At 42.4% G+C, this 14,492-nt stretch overlaps 1 pseudogene; it reads left to right on the forward strand.

Annotated features, from left to right (window-relative positions):
• The first annotated feature begins 453 nt into the window (after positions 1 to 453).
• On the forward strand, positions 454 to 1,211 carry LOC133752795 (26S proteasome regulatory subunit 4-like; annotated as a pseudogene).
• The last annotated feature ends 13,281 nt before the right edge of the window (positions 1,212 to 14,492 follow it).

Genomic DNA, 14,492 nt, shown 5'->3' on the forward strand with positions numbered 1-14,492 from the left:
GCTGGTTCACACTCTAGATGGCTGCAATGGCTGGGGTGGGCCAGGCTGAAGCCAGGTGCCAGGAGATTCTTCCAGGTCTCCCAAATGGGTAACAGGGGCACAAGCAATTGGGCCGTCTTCTGCTACTTTCCCAGGTGCATTAGCAGGGAGCTGGATCAGAAGTGGAGCAGCTGGGACATGAAGCTTGTGTCCATATGGGACGCTGGCTTCGCAGGTGGTGGTTTTACCTACTATGCCACAATGTCGGCCCCTATTTATTATTAATTCATAAACAAAAATGTATATATTTATTGTATGCAATATGATATTTTGAAAGAAGCATATGTTGTAAAATGGCTAAACTGAATGAATTTACCTATACATTATCACCTATACTTTTTGTGAGATGAACATTTAAATCTATTCTCATAACAATTTTCAAGAATACAATATATTGAAAGAGGTCAAATCAAGATGGGCCAAAGTCAGAGTCGTGATCACGGTCCTGGAGGTGGCGAGAAGGATGACAAGGACAAGAAAAAGGAATGGACCTCCTGTACCAACCAGAGTGGGGAAAAAGAAGGAGAAAACAAAGGAACCAGATGCTGCCAGCAAACCACTGCTGGTGACACCCACACTCAGTGCTAGCTAAAATTATTGACATTAGAGAGAATTAAAGACTATCTTCTCACGCAGGAAGAATTCATTACCTAGGCGATGGGCCCAAGCTTGTATGGGAAGCGTTTCTTGTTGCTGAAGAACATGCACCATCCATGGTGCTTATTGATGAATTTGACTCTATTGGCACAAAAAGATATGACTCAAATTCTGGCAGTGAGAGAGAAATTCAGCGAATAATGCTGGAACTTTTGAACCAGCTGGATTGGATTGAATTCAAGAGGAGATGTGAAAGTTGTTATCACCACAAACTGAATAGCAACTTTGGATCCAGCATTTAGGAGACCAGGCCACATCAACAGGAAGATGAGGCTCCCCTTGCCTGATGAAAAGACTAGGAAGCACATCTTTCAGATTCACACATGAGCAGGATGATGCTGGCCAGTGAGGTAACCCTGGACAACGTGATCAAGGCTAAAGACGACCTATCTAGTGCTGACGTCAAGGCAGTATGTACAGAAGCTGGTCTGATGCCCTTGAGAGATCACAGAATGAAAGTAACAGATAAAGACTTCAAAAAATCTAAAGAGCATGTTCTTTATGGAAAACAATAGGGGCCAGCATTGTAGCTTAGCGGATTAAGCCTCTGCCTGCAATGCTGGCATCCCATATGGGCACCAGTTCAAGTCTCAGCTGTTCCACTTCTGATCCAGCTCACTGCTAATGTGCTTGGGAAAGCAGTGGAAGATGGCCCAAGTACTATGGCTCCTGTACCCACGTGGGAGACCCAAATGAAGCTCCTGGCCCCGGCCACTGCAGCCATTTGGAGAGTGAACCAGTGGATGGAAGACCTCTCTTTCTCTATCTCTCCCTCTAATTCTGCCTTTCAAATAAATAAAATATTTTTTTAAAAAAAGAATGTACCCCTGGAGGGCTCTATCTTTAGCGGATCACAGCTGTGTTCAGGATAATGGCTGGAGTTTCCCCTACACCAAATGGAGGTGCCAATGGGAAAGCTGCCTGGAGGAAATCACGTTCCAGTTGATTTATATTAGGAAACATATTGTGTATCATTCGGCGTATGAGGTACCCTTTGGTAATTGCTGCACTCTACTTTCCTACAAACTGTGCTCTTTACTACACACACACACACACACACACATACACACACACAAAGAATATAATAACAACACATTGCTATTAACTATAGTCACCTGTTATACAATAGGTCTCTTGAACTAATTATTCCTATCTAATTGACATTTTATACCCTTTGATTAACATATTCTAGGGGGCCAGCGCTGTGACACAGTAGGATAATCCTCCACCTGCGGCGCCAGCATCCGATATGGGCACCAGTTCTAGTCCTGGCTGCTCCTCTTCCAATCCAGCTCTCTGCTATGGCCTGGGAAATCAATGGAAGATGTCTCAAGTCCTTGGGCCTCTGCACCCACATGGGAGACCTGGAATAAGTTTCTGGCTCCTGGCTTCGGACTGGCGCAGCTGTGGCTGTTGCGGCCATTGGGGAGTGAACCAACGGATGGTAAACCTTTCTTTCGGTCTCTCCCTCTCGCTGTCTGTAACTCTACCTGTCAAATAAATAAATCAAATATCTTTAAAAAAAAACATATTCTAAACTTACTTCCCCAGTCCCTGGTAACGCCATTCTACTCTGTTCCCATGAGTTCAACTTTTTACTATCAGGAAAGAGAAGGAAAACAAATTGTTAGTATCAGGAATGAGAAGAAACATCGTCAAAGATTCGACAGATTAAATGGTTAAGAATGATACTATTATGATTTTAATGGTCTTTGATTATTTTAAAATTTACTGTACACGAATGAAATAGATGCCTTTTCATTTGATTTTTGTTTATTGCCCTTGCCTATATTCTTGCTGAACTAGGGTCTTTTAACTTTTTACTTGTTGAACTCCTTTATTTAGTGGAGCATTAAACCTTTGCTATAATATAAATTAAAAATATGTTATCTTAAAAACTAAAAAAGGAGGAGAGAGAGGGGGGATGGGAAGGGAAGTATTATATTTTTAGAATTGAGTCTATGAAGTGCATTGAATCTGTTCTTTTTGTATTAATATCACATTAGAATTGTGTTGTAGTGATCATCATATATTTGCTGTGGCTCTGAGAATCTAATGTGTTAATAAATTCCATAAAAATAAAGTGGTGATAGAAAATAATGAGAACAATTTGAGGGGCAGAGCAGGATGGCAAGCATATCAGGTGCTCCAGCAATAGCCACCTCCCAATCCTCAGAACCAGTTTGGAGAGCTATTCATGCACCAGTCACCTTCACAGGAACTGCAGAAGATAGGAGAGGGACCACAGAGCCTGGTTTTAGTGTAATAAGAAGAAACTACGCATTGAAGAAGGCAGAATGGAGAGAGTTGCCCACATCTCCTCTCCTTCAACCCCAGGCAGCACAGTATAGAAAGAGATGCCTCCCACTTGGGGAAGGGAGAGGGAATTAAGTCCAAGCCTTGGACTTGCAACTCAGTACCAGGCTCACCATAGTGAAACTCAGTTCCAGACAGGGCCCCACAGCCTTTGCCCCCAGGGTAGTACTGAGCCTCTAGACCCTCCTTAGACAGGTTGCCAAGTGGTTACCTCACCCAACCTCATGCAGAGAGCAAGGAGCAGGATTCCAGTTGCTTGGGAACAGAGTGGCAATGTATACACAGGAACTCAATGTTGGGCCTGCTGTCGTGAGACCTGAGACCCAGCACCAGATAGAGTCCCAAGGCTTTCATTCTCAGTCTAGAGCTCACAGACAGACCTGACACAGACAGAGATCTGTGCCCCAGTGGGTTGGACTAGTGTTTTGGCCCGAATCACTGCCAGGTTTGCAGAATCCTGATGTTCATCCATAAGACTGTGCAGGGCCCTGTGAGAATCAGGTATGACCCAGCTTACCCAGCTTAGTGTCACCCTGGCTGGCCAAGGAACTGCCTATATCACCCCTCCCTCAATCTTTTTTTTTTGACAGGCAGAGTGGACAGTGAGAGAGAGAGACAGAGAGGAAGGTCTTCCTTTGCCGTTGGTTCACCCTCCAATGGCCGCCACAGCCGGTGCACTGCGGCCGGTGCACCGCGCTGATCCGAAGCCAGGAGCCAGGTGCTTCTCCTGGTCTCCCACACTGGTGCAGGGCCCAAGGACTTGGGCCATCCTCCACTGCACTCCCAGGCCACAGCAGAGAGCTGGCCTGGAAGAGGGGCAACCGGGACAGAATCTGGCGCCCCAACTGGGACTAGAACCCTGGGGTGCTGGTGCCGCAGGCGGAGGATTAGCCTATTGAGCCACAGCGCCGGCCCTCCTCCCTCAATCTTAAGGCAGACAGTGAGGGACAAGATTCTAATAACTAGGGAGTAGGACAGGAAAGTCAACACAGGATTGTGCCATGGAACTTAGTGTTAGCCTGGCAAAGCCCAATACTGGGCAGATTCTAATGGTCCCAGATTCTAATGATCCTTATTTCCTGGTCAGTGTGGATGGAGGCTCAGTGCAATTCGAGACCTGAAGGCCCATCATCACCAGTTGTTGATTGTAGCAAGCTCAGGCCATGAGTCCAACTCAATATAACAAGTACTCCATAGCAGTGTGGACTTGGACCTATCCCCTGTGTTCCATGGAAGGCTTTGGTCTCTGGCTGTGATCTAGCATTGTGGCATGGAAGGACATGGAACTATCAACTCCATTCTTTCCCTAACTGCAGGCAGCACACAATGGAGAGAGTAATTGTGTACATGGAGTAAGCAAATAGAGACAGGTGGAAAGCCACTGCATAGGAACCTGGCGCTGACCATACCAAGGTCAGACCCAGAGCAAGGTGAACCCTGTGGTGCCTGACCACAGGCCAGTGACTGTGAATAAGGCATCTAGGCCTCCTCTGATCCTAGGCTTGAAGGATGGACTACCCTTTTAAAGCATGCCCCTGGTTCATTCTGAGTGATACCACCTTCTGTGGTTAACAATTCCACTGATTTGTTAGTTCAAGTCCTTGATTTTGCCAATAAAGACAAAATTATACTTAAGCATTTTACCGATAAAATAAAATAAAATAATGTACTTTGCTGGCTTCTATGAATCCAACAAGGCATTCATTCAACAAATATTTCTCAAGGGCCTGATAGGTATCCATAACACTATGTTTGGGAAGCCCTCAGTGCTATATCCAATGCAGTCTTACCTTGAGCCCAGATCCAAGGCTGAGGGAGCAGCAAAAGTTCCTCAATGCATTATGAAATGAAGATATCGGGAATATACTGGCTATTGATGTTCTGAAAAAGGAAAAGGATTAAAGACACAAGCTGGCCCTGAGTGAAGGAAATTTAAGTACAGAAATATCCTGGGCCGGCGCCGTGGCTTAACAGGCTAATCCTCTGCCTTGCGGCGCCGGCACACCGGGTTCTAGTCCCGGTTGGGGCACCAGATTCTATCCCGGTTGCCCCTCTTCCAGGCCAGCTCTCTGCTATGGCCAGGGAGTGCAGTGGAGGATGGCCCAAGTGCTTGGGCCCTGCACCCGCATGGGAGACCAGGAGAAGCACCTGGCTCCTGGCTTCGGATCAGCGAGATGCGCCGGCCACAGCGGCCATTGGAGGGTGAACCAATGGCAAAAGGAAGACCTTTCTCTCTGTCTCTCTCTCTCTCTCACTATCCACTCTGCCTGTCAAAAAAAAAATATCCTGAGTTCACTAATTTCTTATGTGTTTCTTTTGAATATTTGCAGTTTGGGAAACACCACTGGACCCTTATTAATATATATGTAAATATATATTTCTTGAGGCTGGATCTGTGGTGTAGTGAGCTAAGCTTCTATCTGTGGTGCTGGCATTTCATATGGGTTCTGGTTTGTGTCCCTGCTGCTCCTCTTCTGATCCAGCTCTCTGCTGTGGCCTGGGAAAGCGGTAGAAGATAGCCCAAGTCCTTGGGCCCCTGCACCTGTGTGGGAGACCTGGAAAAAGCTCCTGGCTCCTGGCTTCAGATTGGCCTGGCTCTGGCTGTTGCAGCCATTTGGGGAGTGAACCAGCAGATGGAAGACCTTCTCTCTGCCTGTAACTCTGCCTCTCAATAAATAAAGTCTTTAAAAATATATATACATTTCCTATACATTGTTTATAAGTATTTTATAAATTAACTGTTTTTTTAATTAATTAATTATTTTATTTTTTAAGGAATACAAACTTTGTAAGTACAACTTTAGGAATATAATTAGTCTTCCCACAATACCTGCCCTCCCACCCACATTCCCACTCCTCCTCCTCCTCCCTCTCCCCTTCCTAGTCCCATTCTTCATTAAGATTCATTTTCAATTAACTTTGTATACAAAAGTCCAACTCTACACTAAGTAAAAAGTTTAACAATTTGCACACACACACACACACACCCAAAAAAACCTGTTTGAGTATATAACTGTTATTCTTTATTAAGTGTGTAGCTTGTACTATCACCATTAATCCAATGAAAAATTCTCTCCAGGAAAATCATTAAGTGTCCACCTTGCAGTCCTGATTTGGTTCCTTCTGACGTCTTGTTTGCTAATCTTAAAAAGCAGCATCCTTTTGTCTTGTTAATAATGTAAAAAAGATTGCACTGACATGGCTAAATCCCCAGGATCTAGTTCTTCAGGAATGGACTAAATGGCTGGCATCATTGCTTACAAAACTGTCTTGAATCTGATGGAGTGTATGTTGAGCAATAAAGTTTATTTTTGTATTTTTACATTTCTAATTTTTAACTTTTAGTTCCATTTTTCCATGAAAAGTTTGAAGTCCCCTTGAATATGCATACCTTGCTCTTTACCTCTTATATCTGCATGCCAAAAAAAGGCAACTTGCAATCCATAATGTCAGTCCCAGGTACATTCCATGCATTCATTAAAATGAACAATTTACATGACTTAAGATGCAAGTATGGTATATAAAAAATGAGAAAAATAAAATATTAATTTGAAAAAAGATGCAAATAACACCTGGAAGAGAACAACATTCCAGAAGCATTCACATAACTACTTCCAGCACATATTTGCTAAATTCCTAACATACATAAAGGCCCACACCTTTGAAACGCAACTCTGTTTTCATATTTCTGTACAATGGCCAATGATATTGGCAAAAATTTTGCTCAAAGTCATCTGTGGAAATGTCTTCATATTTTAAAATTAGTACCGAAAAAAGCCAATTTGATTTGAAAATACTATTACCTAGGATAGACCAGTAAAATATTAAGATTCTAGCTGCAGCAGTGAGAAATATCTGAGTACACGATCAGAATCCTGGGCAGAATCCTAATGAGAATGAGACAGGCACTCATGATCAGCCAGACACTGTTGGAAGCACCTAATGTACACTTTAATTCTTACATGAATCTAGAAGGCATGCACTCTTACTGTGCCCAGCTGACAAATGAGGGAACATAGGCTCTCAGATTAACTACCTTGGTTAGAAAAAGACAGTGAGGCAATGTGGAAACCAGAATCAAAACCCAGGAATTATGACTCCAAAATCAAGCTCAAAAGCTGTAAGAGCTTGAAAATATTTTTTTTTGCTGTTTCTAAAGCTTGTTTATTTTTTTTAAATTAAACTTTTATTTAATGAATATAAATTTCCAAAGTACAGCTTATGGGTTACAATGGCTTCCCCCTCTCAAAACTTCCCTCCCACCCGCAACCCTCCCCTTTCCCGCTCCCTCTCCCCTTCCAATCACATCATGATTCTTTTCAATTCTCTTTATATACAGAAGATCAGTTTAGTATATATTAGGTAACGATTTCAACAGTTTGCCCCCATATAGCAACACATAGTGAAAAAAAAATACTGTTGGAGTACTAGTTATAGGATTAAATAAGAGTGTACAGCACATTAAAGACAGAGATCCTACATAATATTTTTTTTAAAAAATTAATTAATTTTCTATGCCATTTCCAATTTAGCACCAGGGTTTTTTTTTTTTTTCATTTCCAATTATCTTTATATACAGAAGATCGATTCAGTATATAATTAGTAAAGATCACATCAGTTTGTACCCACGCAGAAACACAAAGTGTAAAAATACTGTTTCAGTACTAGTTAAAGCATCATAATTTTTAAAAAATGCTCTGGGCCTCAATGTACCCATCTGTAAAATGGGAATGATGTAGGTCCTCTAGTTCTGGGAAGTAGTGAGACTTGCTGCATTAAAATAGTCAACTTCTTATCTTAGTCTTTGGATATCTACAGAATTAGTCAAGAAAAAGAAGTATAACTAAGTGAAAGCTTTTAGAATACATGTTCTCAAATCTTTTCTCCAAAAAATTGTCCAAAGATATTTAGTGGCATACCCCATAGATTTTTGTTCTCATTCCTAAATTAATTTTTTTCCATTTTTCACTCCACTAGGATGAGGGTTCTACAAAAAGTGCATGTGAAAATATAATGAAAAGGTAAGTTTATTTTGGTGCAAAATATTTTAAATGCAGGCCTAGACTTTTCATAATATGCATTTTTTCCATGAACTTTTCAAAGACATCCCATACAAATGACAGATTATTTTTTGTTGTCTTATAGTTGCCAGAGGTCTGAGTATGCACATTGTTGTTAGCACCAGACATTGGGAAAATACTCAAGGAAGAGGTAGCACATTTTTGAAGGATTAAGGATATTTGGGGGTACAGATTCTTGGAAGATGGTGTGACAGCTACGTCTATACAGTATTTTAACCTCTCAGGGCAGCCAGAGAGCAAAAGCAAAATGCATGGATAGCATTTTAACAAGTCTAGATTACAAGGTATTGACCAATACTTCCAAATTCAGGTAGATAAGGACAGACCACCAACAATCACATTACCTACTTGATAGCAATATCTGTGTATGAGGGGGAAAAATACAGGGTGCTTCCCACTTACACAGATGCCACATCCTCAGAAGCAACCAACCAGATAGAAAATATCTGGCAATAGTTGTTCATGTACTAAAAGTGTAAAGACATTTTTGTTGTCATTGTTCTCCAAACAACCTGGTCAAGCAATTATTTGCACAGCACTTCGACTGGATTAGATACTGTCAGTGATCTAGGGATGTTTTAAAGTATCTTGGAGGATGTACACAGGGTTTATGCAAATACTATACCATTTTTAAAAAGATTTAGTTACTTATTTGAATGTCAGAGTTACAGAGAGAGAAAGAGGTCGTCCATCTGCTGGTTCCCTCCTCAAATGGTTACAATGACCAGGACCAAGCCAAGCTGAAGCCAGGAGCCATGAGCTTCCTCTGGGTCTCCCATGTGAGTTTAGGGGCCCAAGCATGTGGGCCATCTTCTGCTGCTTTTTCCCAGGCTGTTAGCAGGGAGCTGGATTGGAAGTGGAGCAGCCAGGACACAAACCAATGCCCATATGGGATGCTGGTGTTGCAGGTGGTGGCTTTACCCTTTATGCCCCAACGCTGGCCCCACTACACCATTTCTTTAAGGGTTATGACAGTCTGCAGATGTTGCTACCTATGATATCTTGCCACCAATCCCCCATGGATACTGAGGGTTGACTGTCACAATGGCACAGCTTCTGTCAAAGTTGATAATGAGAGAATCACAAATAGTCAACTCATTGGCAAGAACAGCTGAAAATTTTTCAACCTCAAGTGAGTTCAAGGTTGCTCCAGCTGAAGTGCAGGAGCAGCATAACCCAACTGACACCCCGGAGCTCCTTTCCAGGACAGGAGCTCACGATGATGAGAAATCACTGCAGATGGAATGACAATTCCATAGGGAATGAACAAAAGCCACTAAAAAAATGAGAAGGTCCAAACGTGCTGATCATACATGCTCACACATGTGACTATTGAGGATCTGTAATGTGTCTAGTCAGAACAGAGGGGTGCTCTAGCACAGAACACCAGATTTTGAAGATCTTATAGGAATACCAAATACCTCATTAATTAATAAGTTTATATTACTTACATGTTAAAATGATAATATTTTTGGTAAATGGAGTTATATTATTAAAACTACCATCAGTTTATACATTTTAAAATGTAGTTACTGGGCCGGCGCCACGGCTCACTAGGCTAATCCTCTGCCTGCGGCGCCGGCACACCTGGTTCTAATCCCAGTCGGGGTGCCGGATTCTGTCCCGGTTGGTCCTCTTCCAGTCCAGCTCTCTGCTGTGGCCTGGGAGTGCAGTGGAGGATGGCCCAAGTCCTTGGGCCCTGCACCTGCATGGGAGACCAGGAGAAGCACCTGGCTCCTGGCTTCAGATCAGTGCGGTGCGCTGGCCAGGGTGGCCATTGGAGGGTGAACCAATGGCAAAAAGGAACAGCTTTCTCTTTGTCTCTCTTTCCCACTGTCCACTCTGCCTGTCCAAAAAATTTTTTTAAAAAATGTAGTTACTAGAAAAATATCAATTGGGGCTGGAATTGTGGTGCACCAGGTTAAGCAGCAGCCTACAATGTCGGCATCCACATGAGCATGGGTTCCATTCCCAGCTGCTCTGCTTCCCATACAGGTCTCTGCTAATGTGCCTGGGAGGGCAGCAGAAGATGGTCCAAATACTTGGGCCCTTTCACTCATGTGGGAGGCCCAAATGGAGTCTCGGGCTCCCAGCTTTGGCTTGGCCCAACTCTAGCCATGGTGGCCACTTGTTGAGTGAACCAGGGAATGGAAGAGCATTCTCTGTCTCTTTCTCTGTATAACACTGCCTTCCAAATAAATAAATCTTTTTAAAGAAAATTATAAATTATATATGGCTAACATTATATTTCTACTACTCAGCATTCCATATTACTGAAGTTTGAGATGTCTTCTAAACATCTCAAGTGGCAAAGTCAACTTGACAGCTGGATGTATATGACAGAAGCATGGAGGAATGAGCAGAGTTGGATACACAATATTTAGAGTGACCAACTTAAGAAGTACTCAAAGACATGAGACTAGCTAGAATTTCCTAGGAAGTAAATATGTGCAGTAAAAAAAGAATAAGTAACCGAGGTCTGAGCACTGCAATACTCCAAGGTGTGGAAAGTGAGAAAGGTCTAGGAGGATGTAGGTGAACATACAGCAGTCTCTAAAGACTCAGGTTGGGGAGTGATCAATAGTGTCAAGTGCTGCCAAAAGGTCAAGTACATGATGCCTAAAAAGTCCCCGTTGCATTCTGCAGTGTGGAGGGCAGCTGTATGATGGTATCTGGTACTTCCATAAGGAGGGAATATGGGAAAGATTCGAGGTCAAAAGAAGGAAGACAAGCTGGCACTCAATTTCAATATGAAGTGCTTGAGTTAAAGACATTGGATTCGAGTACATTTCTAAGTGGATCAAAAGCCCAGGAGGTAAATGCCTATACTAGAATAGAGCAGGGTGTTTTGGCATCTCTGATGTGGCTTATAATGCTGGCTCACTGCCAGAAGCACCTTGACCTAGGGTCTTAAGCACATATTGCTTCCCCCAACCTCTGTGATGTGACGGAGTATTGTGTGAGCAGGATCACCTGCAGGGACAAGGTGTGGCTTCTATACATATCTGGAAAACTCTGCAACTGGGCTAGACAGGTTATTATACATGCAGACCAGCCACTAAACTTTGCACTGTCTGGGGAGCAAAAGTACAAATGAAGGCCCTGGGCTCATGTCTTTAATCTCCTCTTCCTATTGCCAGCTATGGCCTATACCATGGGGCATCTCACACAACAGTCCTAAGAATGCCTTAGCCTGTACCTCCAGGTTATGTCCATCCTTTACTATCACAAAAAGTGGCCGCTTGCACATCAGTTGGGTCTAAGAGAACGTGTACCTTAGGAAATCCCGGAGAACACTGCCTGATAAGCCCTGCATGCATCTTTGGGGAATGAGGATGCCAGAAACATTCTCTACAAAAGTACTGGGGTATGGGGACATAGGGAGGGTATATCCTTGTGTTACAGTGGACTGTTAGCTCTTTGGTCCAAGAAAGACTCTGTAAATAGTACACCCCAGCAGTAGGTCAGAGGTTAAGTGTGTACTGATCACATACCAGAGAAGCACATCAGAATATGGGAGAAATAGGAGAAAGGAGGCAGATGGAATTTCTTTACTGGTTTCATTCCCATCATTCTTCACTCTAACTCCTTCTTTTTTTGAAGACAGTGTAGAAATACTTTAAGTTTTTACTTTTTTATTTGAAAGGCAGAGAGAGAGAGAGAGAGAGAGAGAGAGAGAGCAAGAGCACCCAACCATTGTTTCACTCCTTAAATGCCTGCAATAGCTGGAACTGAGAAAGGCCAAAGTCAGGAGAGTGGCAAGATGGCGGAATAGGAAGGGAGCACATTGATATTCTTCGGCAAGACACAGGTTAATAAAAGTGGAGATACTGCAGGGTCAAGGAAGAGTAGGGGAAGAAACAGCAGAGGAAACTCTTCCGGAACTAGTGATTCACAGTGGACCTGCGTGGAGAGCGTGGGAGCCCAAGTTCGGGACACCAGCGGCAGAATCAACACACCAGTGCTGGAACGCGAGGTGAGCCGAACCTCAATAGCCTGAGACACCAGCGGGCAAGTGGAAAGAGGAGGCTAGAGGGAACGAGGCTTGAAACTCCGTGGGGAAAAGTTCACCAGGCTAACTAGAAGAGAGAGAGGAAAAAAAAAAGTGACCGATACGGACACAAGTTTCTCTCTCTCCGCTCACCTCTCAAAGGCGAGCAAGATGAAGAGCAGGCGCCATTTTGGACATACGTCATAAGCAGGGCGACCTCAGGTCTGCACCGGCCCTGAGCCTAGCAGAAAAACCTGACTCTGGGGGGAGGGGTGAAATAACAGGAGATTAGCATCTAACTTGGCAACCCAGTGGGAGACTGCAGGAGAATTGGAGCCCACACTGAGGGCAGCACAGATTCCCTGTGTGGTCCTTGGGAAAGAGCTTCCGATCTCTGGCTCCTGTGGGTATATCATTTGCCTAACTACCTCCAATTACGTTCAGCTGTGCGGAATTACTTCCCTTTTGAATCAAAAAAAAAAAAAGAGAGAGAGAGAGAGATTTACCACGCCTAACCTGGGAGTGTCATCTTTGACACACCCTCAACCCTGAGGAAGCAAACACAGCTCTCAGGCCACACTCATCTCAAGCCTCTAAGGCTCCACCGAAAGCAGACAGTCCACTTAATATAGAGCCATAGTGTAACAAGAAAAAACACCACAGTGAAGAAACCAAATATCTCCAACATGCCAAACAACAAACGCAAAAACCGAGGCAACAAGAACAAGGAAGACACTATGACGCCCCCAAATGAAAAAGACACCCCAATTCAAGATTATGAAGATGATGAGATAGTAGAAATGCAAGAAGTGGATCTCAAAAAATTGATAAGAACATTAAGAAGTTCTCAAAAACAAATTCTTGAACTACAGAAATCCTTAATGGACAAGATAGAAAATCTCTCTCGTAAAAATTTTTATTACGGAGGAATCAAAATGAAATGAAACAACTAGTAGAACAAGAAACTGTGATAGTGATGAGAAATCATAATGAAATGAAGAATTCAATAGATCAAATGACAAACACATTAGAGAGCCTTAAAAACAGAATGGGCGAAGCAGAAGAGAGAATATCAGACTTAGAAGACAGAGAACAGGAAAGGAAACAGGCAAACCAAAGAAGAGAAGAAGAAATTAGAAATCTAAAAAATATTGTTGGGAATCTACAGGATACTATTAAAAAACCCAACATTGGGGTTCTAGGAGTTCCTGAAGGCATGGAGAGGGAGAAAGGATTAGAAGGCATTTTCAGTGAGATACTAGCAGAAAATGTCCCAGGTTTGGAGAAGGACAGAGGCACCTTAGTACAGGAAGCTTATAGAACCCCTAATAAACATGAACAAAAGAGATCCTCACCACGACACGTTGTAATCAAACTCACCACAGTGAAACATAAAGAAAAGATTCTAAAAGGTGCAAGAGAGAAACGTCAGATTACTTAGAGGATCTCCAATTAGACTCACAGCAGACTTCTCATCAGAAACCCTACAAGCTAGAAGGGAATGGCGAGACATAGCCCAGGTACTAAGAGAGAAAAACTGCCAGCCCAGAATATTATATCCTGCAAAGCTCTCATTTGTGAATGAAGGTGAAATTAAGACTTTTCATAGCAAACAGAAACTGAAAGAATTTGTTGCCACTCATCCTGCCCTGCAAAAGATGCTTAAAGATATGTTACACACAGAAACACAGAAACATGGTCACCAATATGAAAGAAGGTAAAGGAAGGAAACCTCACAGCAAAAGATCACAGGAAGCTCAATTTCTCTTTGACATAGAATTAAACTCTGATGCTCTCTTAAAGCAACGTGTTAAAGTAATCTATTATGTTCTCTTGATGTCTGTTAAATTCTAATTGTTCAAAAACAGCTGAATTTTTATTAAGAGCTATGGGTTATTTAAATATGTGCTTATTTTCAAAGATTTGAATAATCACCTGTAACAATGATCAAATTTGGTCTATGTTATGTCATGATTTTAAGGAATCTTATTTCAACCAGATATTTTGGATTTTGAGCCTTCTTGGCATTCTTGACAGGCATTCAAAAAATCAAAGTTTCAAACAATCTGGTCTCTAAAATTTCCAGTAAATCCTGGACTTTGGTTTTTCCAGTTTGGGCCCAACTGAAAAAATCGAAGGACCTATGTCTCTCATCTTATAGAGACACCAACTAATCAGGCTATTTGGATTATATTAGAAGTACTGTCAAGATGTGATGTGGTACCAAACTTTAAGTTTCTATAATGGAAAATGCTATTAATACAAACGTTTGAGAATTAAAAAGTCTAATGATCTCGTGTTACTAATCATGATAGTTATCTTAATGAGAAAGCCCCAGAGGGGGCTTAAATAAAAGGGTTAAATAATTGTAACATCCTACAGGTGCTTTCAAAAATACTGTGAAGTAA

The sequence above is a fragment of the Lepus europaeus genome, chromosome X (assembly GCF_033115175.1).
Source record: "Lepus europaeus isolate LE1 chromosome X, mLepTim1.pri, whole genome shotgun sequence".
NCBI lineage: Eukaryota > Metazoa > Chordata > Mammalia > Lagomorpha > Leporidae > Lepus > Lepus europaeus.